Raw genomic sequence first — 14574 nt, 5'->3', positions numbered from 1 at the left:
ACTTACGCAATGGCAGCCAATTACAGAATCGCTTTGGACTGGATTAAAGAACGCAGCGTCTTTGCTAACCTACAATTAGAACAAACTTTTGCACCAAACTGGAACCTAGTATCCCTTGTGGGTTTATTACGTTGGAAACTAGAGTTTCCAGACCTCACATTGAAGTCCATTCTGGATGCTACTATATCTTTAAATAAAGCATTAGTGTTAACATCATACACGGAGAAGCACCAGAAAATATTGCATAGGGCCTGTTACACCTAAACTAAAGTTCCTTATTGGAGCTGCCTCTACGTCCAGTTGTTTTAAATGTGGCTCATCAGAAGCTGATATGGTTCATTGTATATGGTCTTGTCCGAAGGTACAGGCCCTGTGGCACATACTTCAAATGTATATTTAAAATGATTTGAAAATTCAATTCACTATAGATAAAACCTGGGCTTTTTGGGGCATCTATCCTAAATCTCCCCCCTCCATATTGTCTAAAGGGAACCGTATCCTATTGGTCAAATTGGCTGCTGCCACAAAAAAAACGATACTCTCCCAATTGATTTCCCCGGACTCCAATCCCATTTCATTATTACACCCTAGGATCTCGTATTTGTTTCATCTAGATTGGACAAATACTGCATTTTGCAAAGAAAAGCTGACTGAGAAACACTTTGACGTATGGCTTCCATATGTCCACACTTTTTCCCCGTTAAGTAAAGAGGCTTTACGGGGTTGTTTCCAGACTACTAAATGGTACACTTTAGAAGTCCTTGATTCTGGTGCCCCGTTCTGACCCGACCCTGTCTAAGAATGAGTCCTCATGTACTCTGTACATGCTTTTGACTTTTATATGATTGCTGTTCTCTCTCTTGTTAGAAGTAAGGTACTGATGATCCATTTTGTTATTGTGGAATTTACCTGACCCCTATATGTGTATTGCCTGTTTTTTATTTTACCTGTCAATAAAAACTTTTAGGGGGGAAAAAAAAACAAAAAAACGCAGACTGTAGCTGGAAGTGCAGGTAGTACTGCAGGAACCAGACAGCACACCGATGTATGGGATAAGCACTGAATAAAACAGATGATTCCTGATGCAGCATGGTAGGGAACAGAGACTGAATGCAAGTGATGGTAATAGGAACACTCTGTATAACTCTGGAGAGAAACTGGAACAGAAAGCAGGAAGCTTAGGATACAGAGAACCACTTGTGATATATTGACCAAAGTGTACAGTAGCTTGAAGGTAGTTGTACTGGCAACAAGCAGGTGTCAGGGAATGGTTTAGATAGGGTGTGCTACAACTGGATTGGACACTGGAGTCATGTGAAGAGTAGTAACACTGTGAAGGGTTGTAAGTGCATCAGCTGACCTCAGGCAAGATGGTGGCGCCCATGCCATGCTGGACTGCAGAAACAGGTGCACCCTGAGATGATTGACCAGTGGTAACATGCCAGTTAGTGAAAAAGCAGCACTGGATGTGATAAGAGGTCTGACTTCCCACCATGTGACATGGAGCTGATTCTGTGTCCGATGAGCGAGTTTTTGCATACAGTTTTTACAAACTTATGCATTGTGTATGTCTGTCCTGTTCTGAGTCAGCTGGAACTCAGTCGGATCTGTTTTTCCATAAAATTAGCCATTTTGGGGAAGCAACTCTGGGGCAACAATGTGAGTACACTGCCCTGGCTTCTGGTAGTGCTATGGGAGGGTGTTGGGCATGCAGCTAAAACTCCATGCAATTCTGATTCGCACGAATGGTGAGGGGAAGTCTGTTTCTGATGGATTCCTTGCACCTAGCATTGGGTTGGTGTAAGTGAAGATACTAATGATGGTAAATTCAATAGGCGATATGGGTTTCTGCTTGTAGACACACGAACCCCTGCATTAGCTTAACGGAATCTCGCTCTAGCATAAGGTAGTAAGCCTTTCGCCACTACATTTACTTTGTGTGTGATTCAGAATCAGCCCCTTAGGGGGTTTGCCCTTGTTGCCCTTTTCTGCAGTGCTCTGAGACTGTTCACTGTCCGTGTGGGGCCCATGACGAGTAGTTCTGTGTGACCCCGGGTTGCCAAGTTAAGGGCAGTGCCTGTACAGTATGTTGTAGTGCCTTCCTTCTGCGGGATGGTTACTCATCGGGTTTATAGAGAGAAGCCACATGGTGTGCTCTCCCGTTAATCTTCATAAGTTCTGTAGTAATTGGCCTTATAGCATTGAAAGTGGGCAGTGCTCCCAGCAGCTTTCACACTGTAACCTGGTGTTCCAATGCCCTCTTTAGGCATCATGATGTGCAACTGGAATTCACAACAGCTTGCACATGAGAGTAGATAATAGATCCTAATATCTACTATCCCTGAGGAAGTCTGGACATGGCAGACAAAACGTGTAGGGGATTGGGGCACCTGATCACATCATGTTACTGTAGCTTTCTCCGGCAGGGTTCACAGGTTACCCACTGATAACATTGGGATATGATGACGCGACAACGGATTGGCACCAATCGGTCAAAGCTTTTGGCCTCCCAGCATGCAACAGGCCCGTCCATATAACCCCGCCTCCTGCCTCAGGCAAATACGTTTTTTGTTCGGTGTGGCAGGAGCCAGACCATGGTCAAGAGGGCTGCTGGTTTTTTAGCAGCCATAAACATTTTTATTTTATTTTTAAAGTCTTACTATTTTTTTGAGCGATCTTTCTAAAAAGCGTCCTATACGTATCTTAGAAAGAGTCGCGACAACTCTTACCCACGAGTACAGTGCTGTTTCAGCGGGCGTCTGTGTCGGATGTTCTAGCAAGTCCAGCAAACGTTACCAGGCTGTGGCGGAGCATGGGGAGAAGGTAAGGCATCGGTTCTGCTTAGAGGGGGAACACGGATACAGCCACACTGTTTTGGGAGGAGACTACCAAACAGTCGCTGACGCCGCTGCCACCTAGGGTGCACCAGCGCTAGGCCCTAGGGATAGTATGAGGCCGTGATCTCTAGGGTTGATGTCAGCAATGGGGAGTCAGACGCTGTCTTGGTCGTCCCGCCCCCTGGTTCATGACCAGTTTTCTCTGAGTCTCCCGCCATGAACTGATTTCCCGCTTCCGTCTGAGACACTGTGTATCAAAGGGGACCCAGTCGCAGCATAGGTGGCTGTGTAACTGGTGCTGCAGTGTTCACTTGGGCGTCTATGTTCACTGTAGGTTCACAAGGCGAATATGTACACTATTAGCGTATGGATCCACTCAGCGTTCCATAATGTATTGATCAATTCTGGAAGCCAGTTGAGTCTCCCTGTATCCCACTCTACTGAGTCGGGTAATACAGCACTAAATCTCTATCTACCTTTGAGTACGAATAGTTGGATAAGTGCCTGATGCATATGAGTCTGATAACTATTGCTGTTGTTTTCTTTTGCTGTGCGGTTAAATCCTATATAAGGTAATGCAGTAATATGTTTCTCCTACATACCTGAAATGTATTTGTAGTTGATTATGTGCTCATGTTGCTTATTATACTAATGTATAACCTGTGACTGATTGCTAGTGTGATTGCTGACTTTGCTATGATTCTGTCAGTTTTTCTATGTATCCAATCCTCAATGCTGGTGCAATGCAAGGTAGGGTCGGATTGTGTGTCACTTTAACAAATTTGAAAGTGATTACAGTCACAAATTGTGTAGTAACACTGTACAGGTGTGTGGTTTATTTATCATGTGTAAGAGAGGCAAGGGTGAGGAAATTACACTTTCCATAGCAGCACCAACACTCATTTCATGTTCAACTTGCGAAGTTGGGTTAACCTATCAGGATCTGGTTCAAAAGGGATTATGTGCAAAATGTTTTAGTTGTCACCGAAGCCTCTTAATTAACCAAGGCAAGCACAGGTTCTAGTTGAACCTTCATGGGCTACTTTGTACAGACATTATCCAATATAGCTGAGCAGAATATGCCAGCTCCTATACCAGGGATAGGTTACCCTATTAACCCTTACATGCAACATTCATTCTCAGGTTTATCCACCTTGGGAATTGGCAGCTTCTCAACAAAAGCAGGCTGAAAGGCCGGTGGTAAGTAATCACATAGACATGAACATATTCACAGTCTACACAAGTTTTAGATGAGGATTCGTCAGAGGATGAAGACTCATTGCAGGAAGGTCTCAGCTCAGTGGACATACTGTACCTGATCTAATTAGTGCTATGTAAGCCATTCTATCCTTAGAAGAGGCAGCAGAGCCTGTGTTAAACACTAAGGCAACTGTGTTTAAATGTCCCAAAACAGCTGATGGAAATTATGCAAGAGGTTTGGGTTATGCCCAGTAAGAAATTAGATTTCCAATTATCCTCGTCCAGCTGGGGATTGTTTAAAAAAGTGAGGTGGCTCCCAAAGTAGATTTGCATATCATAGATTGGTGCGAAAATAAACATTACTTCTGCTTTCAACATAAATAAATTATGTCACGGATAGGAGAGTCAATGGTTTTCTAAAAAAACATTTTTTCATTGTCTTGGGCATTCATTATACCAACCATGGCTTCAGCCTGGATGGCGTAAATAGTGGCAGCCTGTGCTGATGCATTGAAGGAAAATCTTTCAATGGCATCTAGAGTGAAAAAATTCCATAGTGCACATATCAAACAGGCAGCGATAAGCGAAGCTGGATATGGGTACAATTGCCTCTTAGGCATCAGCTTCAGCAGTAGCAGTTCGCAGAGCGGGTTGGCTATGTACATGGTAAGTTGACTCCGAATACAGGAAGGTTCTGGAGTCTTATCCTTGTTTACTGGAGATATTCTTTTTGGTAAAGAATTAAACAGTATTTTGGAGTCAGAAGCAGACTCCAAAAAAGTGAAGTTTCCTTTTACACATAAATTCAAGCCTAGTTTCCAGCATTTCGGTCCTTTCAGAATCAAGGAAAAGCAAAAGGAAAGGGTAATGGCAAACAGTCCCAATCCAACAAGTCTGGTAAGACTAAAAGGTATTGGGCTACCAGAGGACCGTTTTTTAAATCTGAAGACATCAGCCTGATAGTGCGGGTCTCCACCTGGGGGAACCCAGGGTTGGCGGCTGACTTCTTCAGTTTGCACAGATCTGGCAGCAGTCTACTACAGATGCCTGGGTGCAAGAAGCGGTATCTCAAGGTTATGATCTACAGCCACACCACATTGGACATGCCCAATCTTATCTAATCTTGGAAGCTAAGCAGTGTTGGTCCTGGTTAGTACTTGGATGGTAATCCACCTGGGAATACCAGGTGCTGTAGGTGTTTTCAAGAAGCACCCTCATTAAAAGTTTGTACCAGCCCGTCTTCAGTGGAAACAAGACCAGGGCTTTGCAAGAGGCAGTTCAGGAGTTGCTTCAGTCAGGATTGAAAATTCCATTCCCTCCTGCGCAACGAGGACAAGGTTGTTATTCCAACCTGTTTTTAGTCCAGAAGCCAAATGGGTCGTTCCGGCCCATACTCAATCTCAAAGCACTGAACAAGTACATTTGGGTGCCTCGGGTTTCATATGGAGACTTTACGTTCCATTATTTTGGCCATGGAGCAGGAGGATTTTATGGTATCCCTGGATATCCAGGATGCTTATCTAAATGTTCCTATAGCACTGTTCCATCAGCGCTATGGGGGTCATTCTGACCCGTTCGCACCCAGCGGTTCTTAGCTGCGGTACGAACGGGTCGGAACTGCGGCTGCGCGGTGCCCACATTGCGCATGCGCATCGTTGCCCAACAACGGCAGTCGCCGGGCAATGGTGCCAGGACCGAAGAAAGCGATAGCAGGCCTGATCGCAAGAAGATTGACAGCAGGAAGGAGAATCAGGGCATCTACTCACCGTTTCCCAGGTGTGGTAAGGCGAACGCAGGCGTGTCCAGGCGTTTTGAGGGCGGATGTCTGACGTCACAGCCGGGACCTTCATTGCTGGATCCGTTGCACTGGGTAAGTAGGTACAGGGCTGGTCTTGTTCTGCACAAACTTTTTTAGCATAGCAGGGCTACACAAGCGATCACAGCCCTGCTATGCTAAAATGCACTCCCCCATAGGCGGCGTCAAGTTGATTGCACGAGCAGCGAAAAGTTGCTACGTGCGATCAACTCGGAATGACCACCTATGTCAGGTGTGCTATCCTCCAGCATCATTTTCAGTTTCAGGCCCTACCATTTGGACTGACCACAGCTCCCAGAGAATTCACCAGAATTATGGAGGTGATGGCATCTTATCTCTGTTTGCAGGGGATAAGGATTTTTAAAAATCCATACTTCGATGATTTATTAATCCTGGCACAGTTTTACAAATTGTTCAGTGTTATCTGCAACAGACAACAGCTTGTTACAGAGATACAGTTGGCTCAAAAATGGGGCAAAGTCATCTCTGGTTCCGTCACAATGGATGACTCACTTGGGGGCTGAATTGTGAATTCAGAGAGTAATTTTACCTCTGAACAAAATATCCAAAATTCACTTAAGGATTCAGGTGTTGCTACACAGTTAAACGGTATCCATTTACGCGGTAATGCGTGTGATGGGTTTGATGGTGTAGACATTCAACATGATGGAGTATATTCAGTTCCACTCTACACACCTGCAACGTCTGATCCTTTCCAAGTGGAAAGGTTTTTCATCAGACAATAAAAGCGCAGATTATGGTCTTTCCTCTGTAAGTTAGGAGGTCAACAGCCTGGTGGCTACAGATATCCTATCTGGACAAAGGAGGCTCCTTTTGGATTTCAGATTGGGAAACTCTGACAATGGATGCCCGCCTGCAGGGCTGGGGAGAAGTGTCAGGAAGGAGTTGTTTCCAGGGGCAGTGGACCAAGGAAGAAAGTTGCCTGCCAATAAAAATATATTGGAACTTCGGGCCATATAAATGGTATTTGTTAAGGCAAAGAATATCCTTCTGATGAAACCAGTTCGAATCCACTCGGACATTACAATGGCAGTAGCATATCTCAACCATCAGGGAGGAACTCGCAGCCAAAACACATTGAAGAAAGTAAGTCACACCTTAAGGTGGGCAGAACTTCATTGTCCGCAGTATTCATTTCAGGAGTCCTAAACTGGAGAGCAGATTTTCGCAGTCGACACACCATTCATGCAAACAAATGGGATTTAAACCCCAACGTCTTAAACTCTGGTAGATAATGGGGGTTACCGAAGATAGATTTCATGGCGTCCTGTCAGAACAACAAAGTTTCCGCATACGGGTAAAGAATAAAGGATCCCAGAGCGACCTTTGTTGATGACTTGTCAACTTTCGTCTGGCTCATGTGTTTCCACTAATTGCCTCGTGATCCAGGGTGATGCGAAGTAAGGGTGCCATGATACTAATAGCTCTGGCTTGGTCTAGAAGACATTGGTACACAGATCTGCAGAGGATTTCGAGGGATGTTCCTACTCCTTCAACGTCCAGATCTTCTGTCTCAGGGTCCTGGTTATCACAAACACCTGGACCGACTGTCTTTGACGGCATGGCTCTTGAGACTTCCATCCTGAAGGCAAGAGGATTCTCACAACAGGTAATTCAAACTATGCTCAGAGCAAGGAAACTTTCCTCACCTCGCATTTATCACCAAATATAGCAAGCCTATATTCAATGGTGGAGTAACCGAAAATTTGACCCTTGGTTTTTCAGTGTTTCTAGAGTCTTAGCATTCCTTCAAGCAGGAATGTATTAAGGTTTATGGGTGGCTTCCTTGAGAGTACAAGTGTCAGCATTGACTGTATGGTTCCATAGGAAAATTGCTAAACCTGCAGGATGTACAAACTTTTTTTCCAGGGAATGTTGCACATTCAACCTCCTTTTTTCCTCCTTCAGTGCCTTGGGACTTAAGTTTAGTCCTAAAGGCGCTTCAAGTTGCCACATTTGAACCACTAAAAAGAGTGGATATTAAATGTTTGACAGCTAAGCGGTTCTTGGAACCAAATCTGGTTATCTTCCTAAGGTGGTGTCTTAATTACACCTTAACGAAGAAAATAAGAATTTACTCACCGGTAATTCTATTTCTCATAGTCCGTAGTGGATGCTGGGAACTCCGTAAGGACCATGGGGAATAGACGGCTCCGCAGGAGACTGGGCACATCTAAAGAAAGATTTAGGACTATCTGGTGTGCACTGGCTCCTCCCCCTATGACCCTCCTCCAAACCTCAGTTAGGACACTGTGCCCGGAAGAGCTGACACAATAAGGAAAGATTTTGAATCCCGGGTAAGACTCATACCAGCCACACCAATCACACCGTATAACTCGTGATAGGAACCCCGGTTAACAGTATGATAACAAAAGGAGCCTCTGAACAGATGGCTCGCAATAATAACCCGATTTGTGTAACAATAACTATTTACAAGTATTGCAGACAATCCGCACTTGGGATGGGCACCCAGCATCCACTACGGACTACGAGAAATAGAATTACCGGTGAGTAAATTCTTATTTTCTCTGACGTCCTAGTGGATGCTGGGAACTCCGTAAGGACCATGGGGATTATACCAAAGCTCCCAAACGGGCGGGAGAGTGCGGACGACTCTGCAACACCGAATGAGAGAACTCCAGGTCCTCCTCAGCCAGGGTATCAAATTTGTAGAATTTTGCAAACGTGTTTGCCCCTGACCAAGTAGCAGCTCGGCAAGTTGTAAAGCCGAGACCCCTCGGGCAGCCGCCCAAGATGAGCCCACCTTCCTTGTGGAATGGGCTTTTACAGATTTAGGCTGCGGTAGTCCCACCGCAGAATGCGCCAGCTGAATAGTGCTACAAATCCAGCGCGCGATAGTCTGCTTAGAAGCAGGAGCACCCAGTTGTTTGGGTGCATACAGGATAAACAGCGAGTCAGTTTTCCTGACTCCAGCCGTCCTGGAAACATAAATTTTCAGGGCCCTGACTACGTCCAGTAACTTGGAATCCTCCAAGTACCCAGTAGCCGCAGGCACCACAATAGGCTGGTTCAAGTGAAACGCTGATACCACCTTCGGGAGAAACTGAGGACGAGTCCTCAATTCTGCCCTATCCATATGGAAAATCAGATAAGAGCTTTTATAGGACAAAGCCGCCAATTCTGACACACGCCTGGCCGAAGCCAGGGCCAACAGCATGACCACTTTCCACATGAGATATTTCAAATCCACAGTCTTAAGTGGTTCAAACCAATGTGATTTCAGGAACTCCAGAACCACATTGAGATCCCAAGGTGCCACTGGGGGCACAAAAGGAGGCTGAATATGCAGAACTCCCTTGACAAAAGTCTGAACTTCAGGCAGGGAAGCCAGTTCTTTCTGGAAGAAAATCGACAGGGCCGAAATCTGGACCTTAATGGACCCCAATTTGAGGCCCAACGTCACCCCTGCTTGCAGGAAATGCAGGAATCGACCTAGTTGAAAATTCCTCCGTTGGGGCCTTCCTGGCCTCACACCAAGCAACATATTTTCGCCAAATGCGGTGATAATGTTTTGCGGTGACATCCTTCCTGGCTTTGATCAGGGTAGGGATGACTTCCTCCGGAATGCCTTTTTCCTTCAGGATCCGGTGTTCAACCGCCATGCCGTCAAATGCAGCCGCGGTAAGTCTTGGAACAGACAGGGCCCCTGCTGCAGCAGGTCCTGTCTGAGCGGCAGAGGCCAAGGGTCCTCTGAAAGCATCTCTTGAAGTTCCGGGTACCAAGCTCTTCTTGGCCAATCCGGAACCACGAGTATAGTTTTCACTCCTCGCCTTCGTATTATTCTCAGTACCTTGGGAATGAGAGGTAGAGGAGGAAACACATAAACCGACTGGTACACCCACGGTGTTACCAGAGCGTCCACAGCGATCGCCTGAGGGTCCCTTGACCTGGCGCAATATCTTTTTCGCTTTTTGTTGAGGCGGGACGCCATCATGTCCACCTGTGGTCTTTCCCACCGGTTTACCAGCATTTGGAAGACTTCTGGATGAAGTCCCCATTCTCCCGGGTGGAGGTCGTGCCTGCTGAGGAAGTCTGCTTCCCAGTTGTCCACTCCCGGAATGAACACTGCTGTCAGTGCTAACACATGATTTTCCGCCCATCGGAGAATCCTTGTGGCTTCTGCCATTGCCCTCCTGCTTCTTGTGCCGCCCTGTCTGTTTACATGGGCGACCGCCGTGATGTTGTCTGATTGAATCAGTACCGGCTGGTTCTGAAGCAGGGGCCTTGCTTGGCTTAGGGCATTGTAAATGGCCCTTAGCTCCAGAATATTTATGTGAAGCGAAATCTCCTGATTTGACCACAGTCCTTGGAAATTTCTTCCCTGTGTGACTGCCCCCCAGCCCCGAAGGCTGGCATCCGTGGTCACCAGGACCCAGTCCTGTATTCCGAATCTGCGGCCCTCTAGTAGATGAGCCCTCTGCAGCCACCACAGCAGCGACACCCTGGTCCTTGCCGACAGGGTTATCCGCTGTTGCATCTGGAGATGGGACCCGGACCATTTGTCCAACAGGTCCCACTGGAAAGTCCTTGCGTGGAACCTTTCCGAACGGAATTGCTTCGTACGAAGCTACCATTTTTCCCAGGACTCGTGTGCATTGATGTACCGACACCTATCCCGGTTTTAGGAGGTCTCTGACTAGAGATGACAACTCCTCGGCTTTTTCCACTGGAAGAAACACTTTTTTCTGGTCTGTGTCCAGAATCATTCCCAGGAACAGAAGATGTGTCGTCGGGACCAGCTGTGACTTCGGAATATTGAGAATCCAGCCGTGCTGTTGTAGCACTTCCCAAGAAAGTGCTACCCCCACTACCAACTGTTCCTTGGACCTCGCCTTTATCAGGAGATCGTCCAAGTACGGGATAATTAAAACTCCCTTCTTGCGAAGGAGTATCATCATTTCGGCCATTACCTTGGTAAAGACCCTCGGTGCCGTGGATAACCCAAACGGCAGCGTCTGGAACTGATAGTGACAGTCCTGTACCACAAATCTGAGGTACTCCTGGTGAGGGGGGTAAATGGGGACATGTAGGTACGCATCCTTGATGTCCAGGGAGACCATGTAATCCCCCTCGTCCAGGCTCGCAATAACCGCCCTGAGCGATTCCATCTTGAACTTGAACCTTTTGATATAAGTGTTCAAGGATTTTAAATTTAAGATGGGCCTCACCGAACCGTCCGGTTTCGGTACCACAAACATTGTGGAATAGTAATCCTTTCCTTGCTGAAGGAGGGATACCTTGACAATCACTTGCTGTGAATACAGTTTCTGGATAGCCACCAACACTGCCTCCCTGGCAGAGGGAGTTGCTGGTAAGGCAGATTTTAGAAAACGGCGGGGGGGGGGCACGTCTCGAATTCCAGCCTGTACCCCTGAGATACTACTTGAAGGATCCAGGGATCCACCTGTGAGAGAGCCCACTGTGTGCTGAAATTTCTGAGACGGGCCCCCACCGTACCCGGGTCCGCCTGTGAAGCCCCAGCGTCATGCTGTGGAATTACCGGACGCGGGGGAGGACTTTTGCTCTTGGGAACTGGCTGTATGCTGCAGCTTTTTCCCTCTACCTTTGCCTCTCGGCAGAAAGGATGCGCCTCGAGCCCTCTTGTGTTTATGGGGCCGAAAGGACTGTACTTGATAATACGGTGCTTTCTTTTGCTGTGGGGTAGCCTGTGGCAAAAATGTCGATTTCCCAGCCGTAGCTGTGGAAACGAGGTCTGAAAGACCATCCCCAAACAGTTCCACCCCTCAGCAAAATATTGTCCCTATCCAGGGTATCAATATTATCCGACAGGGAATCTGACCACGCAGCAGCAGCACTGCACATCCATGCTGATGCAATCGCTGGTCGCAATATAATGCCCGTGTGTGTATATATAGCTTTTAGGGTAGCTTCCTGCTTTCTATCAGCAGGATCCTTTAGGGCGGCCGTATCCGGAGACGGTAGTGCCACCTGTTTTGATAAACGTGTAAGCGCTTTATCTACCCTAGGGGATGTTTCCCAACGTGACCTATCCTCTGGCGGGAAAGGGTACGCTGCCAATAACCGTTTAGAAATTATCAATTTCTTATCGGGGGAAGTCCAGGCTTCCTCGCACACCTCATTTAATTCCTCAGATGCAGGAAAAACTACTGGTAGTTTTTTCTCACCGAACATAATACCCTTTTTTGTGGTACATTGCCTCAATCATGTAACGGGTGGACCTATTGGAGGGTACACTAGTCTCATCGTCGTCGACACTGGAGTCGGTATCCGTGTCGACATCTGTGTCTGTCATCTGAGGTAGCGGGCGTTTTAAAGCCCCTGATGACATTTGAGACGCTGGAACAGTCACAAGCTGAGTAGCCGGCTGTCCTATGTCGTCAAACCCTTTATGTAAGGAGCTGACACTGTCACGTAATTCCTTCCATAAGTCTATCCACACAGGTGTCGACCCCTCAGGGGGTGACAACACATTTACAGGCATTTGCTCTGCCTCCACATCATTTTCCTCATTATACATGTCGACACAGCGGTACCGACAAACAGCACACACACCGGGAATGCTCTGACAGAGGACAGGACCCCACAAAGCCCTTTGGGGAGACAGAGGGAGAGTATGCCAGCACACACCAGAGCGCTATATACCACAGGGATATCACCTATAAAGAGTGTTTTCCCCATATAGCTGCATATATATATTATACTGCGCCTAAATTTGTGCCCCCCCCCTCTCTTTTTTACCCTTTCTGTAGTGCAGGACTGCAGGGGAGAGCCAGGGAGCGATCCTTCCAGCGGAGCTGTGAGGGAAAATGGCGCCAGTGTGCTGAGGGAGATGGCTCCGCCCCTTTTTCGGTGGGCTTTCTCCCGCTATTTTAATATTTCTGGCAGGGGTTAATATACACCTATATAGCCTCTGGGGCTATATATGGTGTCAGTTTGCCAGCCAAGGTGTTATTTATTGCTGCTCAGGGCGCCCCCCCAGCGCCCTGCACCCATCAGTGACCGCAGTGTGTGGTGTGCATGAGGAGCAATGGCGCACAGCTGCAGTGCTGTGCGCTACCTTGGAGAAGACAGAAGTCTTCAGCCGCCGATTTTCCGGACCTTCTTGCTTCTGGCTCTGTAAGGGGGACGGCGGCGCGGCTCCGGGAACGGACGACGAGGTCGGGTCCTGTGTGCGATCCCTCTGGAGCTAATGGTGTCCAGTAGCCTAAGAAGCCCAAGCTACCACCACTTAGGTAGGTTCGCTTCTTCTCCCCTTAGTCCCTCGGTGCAGTGAGCCTGTTGCCAGCAGGTCTCACTGTAAAATAAAAAACCTAAATTATACTTTCTTTCTAGGAGCTCAGGAGAGCCCCTAGTGTGCATACAGCTCAGCCGGGCACAGAAATCTAACTGAGGCTTGGAGGAGGGTCATAGGGGGAGGAGCCAGTGCATACCAGATAGTCCTAAATCTTTCTTTAGATGTGCCCAGTCTCCTGCGGAGCCGTCTATTCCCCATGGTCCTTACGGAGTTCCCAGCATCCACTAGGACGTCAGAGAAATTGTAGTCCTGGTCTTCCAGGGGCCGGACCTTTCTGCAGGAGATGCATCGTTGAACGTAGTCTATGCCTTAAAGATCTACGTGGATCGTACCAGTGCCATCAGAAGGACAGACACTCTCTTCGTTCTCTACGGATTTCACAAGAGAGGATGGCCTGCTGATAAGCATATACTGGCGAAGTGGCTTTGGATGAAAATTTCAGAAGCATACTCTCAAGCTAATCTCCCTGTTCGGCTAATGTCTCTGCTCATTCTATTTGTAAGGTAGGTCCATTATGGGCAGCACAATGTGGTGCTTCAGCAGAATAGATATGTTAGGTAGCCACATGGTCTCCATTAACACATTCATTAGACATTATGCCTTTTGATACCTTTGCCTCTCAGGGCGCTGAATTCGGGCGAAGGATTCTCCTATCCAATCAGGAGCGTCCCCACCTGTAATTGCTTTGGGACATCCCAATGTTATCCTGTGGATAACCTGTGGACCCTGCCGGAGAAATATTCATTATGGTAAGAACTTACCATTGATAACGGCATTTCTCCTAAGTCCACAGGATCCGCAGGGATCCCACCCTGACGCATCTGATTTGAAGATCCTTTTACTCACTAACCTCTTCCTTCTTGTACGGAAGGGTGTGCATGTGTGTTCTTCTCACCTGATTAGGGCTCTCTAGGATGCTCCTGCCCTGAGATTTGGAAAAACAACTGATTTGCCTGAGCCAGAAGGCGAGGATATATGGACGGGCCCGTTGCATGCTGGGAGGCCGAAAGCTTTGACCGATTGGTGCAAATCCGCTGTCGCGTCATCATATCCCAATGTTATTCTGTGGATCCTGTGGACTTAGGAGGAATACCATTATCAACGGTAACTTTTTACCGTAATGAATATTTTTAATGCACCACCCCACCACCATCATCAGGCCAATTACTATTGTGCTAAACCCAACCACCTCACATGAATATTCTGACTCTAGGGGCCTAACACTGAGTCAGATGCAGCTCTTTACATGGCCACAAATAGCAAGGTTTAGCTTACTGTGAATGCAAAGAAGTAAAATAATGCATCTTTGTGCATGTCCAGATGTTTCTAAATCATGACTGGATCTCTGTTTTTTTGAAAAAAGAATGTTTCAGGGTGGATGGTAATGCTGCAGTTGCACACAA

At 47.2% G+C, this 14574-nt stretch overlaps 1 long non-coding RNA gene and 1 pseudogene across 2 annotated transcripts in view; one reads left to right on the top strand and one right to left on the bottom strand.

Annotated features, from left to right (window-relative positions):
• Positions 1-14574, bottom strand: part of LOC134969039 (uncharacterized) — a 129077-nt gene that overhangs the window by 73929 nt on the left and 40574 nt on the right. The gene's annotated exons all lie outside the window — the stretch shown is intronic.
• On the top strand, positions 5117-5235 carry LOC134971124 (5S ribosomal RNA; annotated as a pseudogene).

Source organism: Pseudophryne corroboree, chromosome 11 (genome assembly GCF_028390025.1).
Source record: "Pseudophryne corroboree isolate aPseCor3 chromosome 11, aPseCor3.hap2, whole genome shotgun sequence".
Classification (NCBI taxonomy): domain Eukaryota; kingdom Metazoa; phylum Chordata; class Amphibia; order Anura; family Myobatrachidae; genus Pseudophryne; species Pseudophryne corroboree.
The sequence above is the reverse complement of the archived record's forward strand: the minus strand, read 5'-3'. Positions and strand labels throughout refer to the sequence as shown.